Source organism: Cervus canadensis, chromosome 18 (genome assembly GCF_019320065.1).
Source record: "Cervus canadensis isolate Bull #8, Minnesota chromosome 18, ASM1932006v1, whole genome shotgun sequence".
Lineage (NCBI taxonomy): Eukaryota > Metazoa > Chordata > Mammalia > Artiodactyla > Cervidae > Cervus > Cervus canadensis.
In genome coordinates, this window is record NC_057403.1 from 12316318 (window position 1) to 12321402 (window position 5085).

Consider the following 5085-nt stretch of genomic DNA (forward strand, 5'->3'; position numbering starts at 1 on the left):
ATCAGATTGATAAAATGTGCACTCAAAAAGCATAGGAGAGGAGGTACTTCTGTGTACTGATGTAAAGGTGACGTCAATATCAGAATTTTCCCTGAAATTTCACTGTCAATATCAGAATTTTCAAGGCTTGCTTTTGCAATTAAATATACAAGTTTATCCTTCCATATCCTACAACAGATAAAACAATTTAAAAGGTATCAGAAAATAATCAAATTTTGTTAAAGACAAAAGGGAAAAAATTGCTTATTCGTGAAATGTAGCAGAAACAGCTGTGACCTGAAGCGTCTGCCTGACAGGGATTTCAGTAATGGGAAGTCAGTCTGTCCAAAGGTCCCAAGAGAGACTCATGCTGTAAGCTGGCTTGTGTAGAGGCTGGGGGGAACAGTGACAAGCCAGCTCATGATTTTTCATGTGAAAGTTATGTTAGTATCCTTACCAAAGCTTTCCCATTATACTCTTCTGTAAGTAAAGTAAATTGGATCCTTTTTTCACACCATTCAGAAAGATCAGTTCTAGTTGAATAAAATCCTAAATGTTAAATAGTAAAGTATTGGAAGAAAACATAATAGGATATGCTTACGACTTTGCTGTTGGACATATCTTCCTAAACTAGACAAAAACGAAAGCCACAAAGTAAAGATTAATGAAGTTGATTTTATCTAAAGTAGTTGTTCTGTCACTAAGTCTTGTCCAACTGCAATCCCATGGACTGCAGCCTGCTTCTAAAAAGACAAACAGAATGGGAAAAGGCTGTAATAAAATACAAAAGGAAAGATGTAAATAAGAATACCTATAAATAGGTAAAGGACAACCAATTGAGAATAAAGATGAACAAAGGATAATAATGGACAAATCAGAAGAAATGCAGAATGCCAACACTGAGTCCCCACTTAACCTTGCTAGTAGTAAGAGATGCAAATTTAAATAATCTAATTTTAAAAACCTGGCAGTTGTATAGAGAAATAACTACTCATCAGTGCCGCTCTGGAGGCACTGAAGTTGTTAAAAACATTAACTAACCTCTTCAGAGGGCAGTATGGTTAGTACATGAAACTGAGAACTATCTAAATTTTCATCAGTAGAGAAATAGACCAGTTTAAAAGAATGGACTGGTAATATTGATAAGGATTTGACAAAAGGGCACTGATTAAAAACTTGCAGAGTAATAGAGGTTATATGTTTAAAATACATTTCTAATACATTTCTATAACTATGCAAATACACAGAAATAGTAAGTCCTGAACAGACACGTCAAATTTATAAGTGTTTTGCAGAGGGACCTGGAATTGGACATTCCAGTCAAGAGGGTAGATTTATCATTATCTGTAATGTTTTAAATAAGAATGTTATCATTAAAACAAATTGAAAAAATTCAATGAACTTATGGGGAACTAGAGCAACTAGAATGAGAGTTGGTAGCCTAAGTTGAAACCTTTCCTGGAATTTGGAGAATCTCATCATCTCTCCAGCCCTTCCCAGGCACACCGAAATCCCAGTAAATCGCTTCATTCAGCGAAACAGATCTATAGTGAGAATAACCAAAGACCTGCTGTCTACCTAGGAGAATCAAACAGTATCATTCTCAAATGTGAACAGACAGCTGAGGATCATCACAGATGATGAAGAGTTATCAGCATGATGAGGATCAAGTGACAGACTAAACCTGGAGTAGGTGAAGTTATATAATGAGAATAAAGCTAAAAATGTACATTTGAGATTGGAATAGATGTTACACTTTTAAAGCAAATATGAGAAGCTACCAAAAAGAAATAACTCCTAAGAATAAAAAAAATTACTGTTATAATAGAAGATTTCAAAGAAAGTTGTGGAAATTCTTCAATTTCATAAATGTGGAAGAAAATGAGAAAAGAAACTTGGAAGTCTAATAGAAGGCCTGTCTAGTTAATATGAGTTCCACAACACATACACACACACAAAAATAATAATAATAGAGAAAATAAAATAGGACTGTGTCAAAGGATTAAGAATCTTTCTAAACTGAAGAAAGTTATGAATGCTCAGCTAGGAATAGCTCACTTGAATGTTGGGCAGGCTGAACTGGCAAAAACCATATTAGAAAAAATTTTAAAAAGACACCCAGAAATATGCTTGTGGAATTCTGTAACACTAAAGAGGACACTATCCTAAAAGCTTTCAAAAAACATGAATTTCTCCTAATAAAAATGATCGAGAGAATTAGCCTTCCCTCCAATGAGCAATGTTAGATTGTAGAATACAGGACAGCAGCTCCCAACTTGGGGCTTGGAACTGCTTTGAACCTAGAAGTTTATACCAGACGGTAGTGAGACATGCGGCCAAATACTGATATTCTGTGTGTACACTTTGCTTCAGTTTACTCCCACTTGTCTTTCAGTAGGGGAGTGAATGATTCACTTTAGCAAAATCTGGATGGAAAAGGAAAAAAACAGAAAAGGCTTTAAACAGTGGATCTAACCTAGTAAAGTGGTGTTGAGGGTGACTAGGATAATCACTGTAAAAATCAGACCAAATTACTGGTAGGCTAGATATCCAGGGAGTCAGTGAAGAGAAACCAGGGAGAAAGGAAGGAATGGGTTACATTAAATAGTATTAACACAGAATTTGAGGATTTCTGTAATATGGTGAAAACAAACATTCATCAGAAGGAAAGACAGACAATTATTGGCTTGGGAAAAAACAAAGGAGAAGCCATACCAGATATCATGGTCCTAACATAAACCAAGCCCCAGAAAATGTGACATGACTTTGGAAACAGAATATGGGGGGAAAAAATTTTAAGTGAGTACTGGGATCATAACACTGGACTTATAGAGGAGGAAATGTAATCCTCACCAATGCTTGGCTCTGCCTCTTAAGAGAATAATATTTATACAGTGATAATGATCTAATGCTGTTTTACTTCCAACTTTAAAATAGACAAATCCCTGAAGTCTCTGTATGTATGTATATGTATGTGTATAACAGACCCCATGGACTGTACTGTATAGTCCACAGAAATCTCCAGGCCAGAATACTGGGGTGGGTAGCCTTTACCTTCTCCAGGGCATCTTCCCAACCCAGGGATCAAACCCAGGTCTCCTGCATTGCAGTGGATTCTTTACCAGCCTAGCCACAAGGGAAGCCCCTTATTTCCAGCTTTAAGATAGACAAATCACTGAAGTCTCTGTCTGTGTGTATATGTATACACACATACATACACACAGTGTCTAATATCTATTTAATAACATAAAGGCAAAATACAGCTGATAGACTGGATGGTGGGAGGCTGACAGGGAAATAACAGCTTGAAGCAAGGACAAGGGGCAATATGGTCATGGTACGTGGAGAGGATTCAGGAGATCTGTCTAAAGTCGATAGAAGAAATGTAGGTCAGTTGTATTTGAAGTTAAAACACATCAGAGGAGCTATTATAACCCACTTGGTGGGATGAATTAAATCCTTTCATGAAGACTCAGGGAGCATATAAAGTTAGTAAATTTACAAATAAAACTAAAGCAACTGTAATCAGGACTCTGATAGAAACCCAATTCAAATCAGCTTAGGAAAAATGTATTTATTAGCTCTTAGAAGTGAAAGATGCAGAGCATGTACGTCACAGCCTCAGGTACGCTGGACTTGGTGCTCAGGCTCATCAGATTAGCAGCTCACAGCTGTGCTTTCACTCGTTTCATCTCTGGCGGGCAGAAATCAGTAAGATAGTTGGAGAACTCTTAAATATTTGAATCTTAATAGCGCAAGTTTTAGTAACCCATGGGTTAAAAGGCAAAATAGAAAGCATTTTGGATTGAAACTTGTAACACAACAATCAAAACGCATGGAAAGCAGCTGACAGATTACTTAGAAGGAAACATCACTAAATTGTAAAATAAAGCTCTCAATGGCTTCAGTCTCGCCTTTATCAGACTAGAAGATGAAGCACAATGAAACCCAGAGGTAGCATAATAATGGAAATGAAGAATAGAAATCAACAGGAAACAAATATAAAAGCAGGTCAGTAAACCCAATATATCTTCACTCAGACAACATGAAAGAAAATATTCCAGTTACAAATACCTGGAATGACAGAGATGACATCACTACAGTTATTAAGCAGAATACTGTGAGCCTCAGGCCAAAAAGTTTGACCACTTAGATAAAATGGAAAAACTTTCCTGACAGATTCAAACTGCCAATCTTACTCAGCCTCTTTAAACTTACTGTTTTATCCCTTGTCAGGTGCTTTTTATAAAGGAATAAATGTTTGATTTCTTGATCTATCTGCCACAGCAGTAGATCCAGTTTCCTACAGCAAATTTTATAACTTTCATGAAATAAATCCAAGGTTAAACTCACCTTTTAGGATCTTATTATAAATAATGAAGCATGCAAGGTACATGAGCTTTTGTCTATTAGCAAAGATCACTAAAATCACAGTCAAAACGTGTCAACAGAAGAATTAACTGTTTTGGAAAATTAACTTGTAATCCTGGTATCTTGCAAACACATTTGAAGAAATATAGGATTGGGGGCTTCCCTGGTGGCTCAGTAGTAAAGAACCCACCTTCAAATGCAGGAGACACGGGTCTGGTCCCTGATCCAGGGAGATCCCACATGATGTGGAACAACTGAACCCATGCGCCACAACTGAGCCCGGGCTCGAAAGCCTGGGAGCCGCAGCTATCAACTCACGCCCTAGAGCCCTTGCTCCACAGCGAGAGAAGCCGCCCCAGTGAGAGACCCCACGCCCCACGAGAGACTAACCCCGCTCGCCGCATCAGAGGGAAGTCCTGCAGCAGCAAAGACTCAGCACAGTCACAGATAAAATTATATGAAAATATAAGATTATTTTTTAAAGTGCAGGACTCATCTTATTTGAGAGTCCCTTAGACTGAAAGGAGATCAAACTAGTCAACCCTAAAGGAAATCAGTCCTGAAATTCATTGGAAGGACGGATGCTGAAGCTGAAGCTCCACTACTTTGGCCACCTGATGTGAAGAGCTGACTCACTGGGAAAGACCCTGATGCTGGGAAAGACTGAAGGCAGGAGCAGAAGGGGACGACAGAGGATGAGATGGCTGGATGGCATCACCGACTCGATGGACAGGA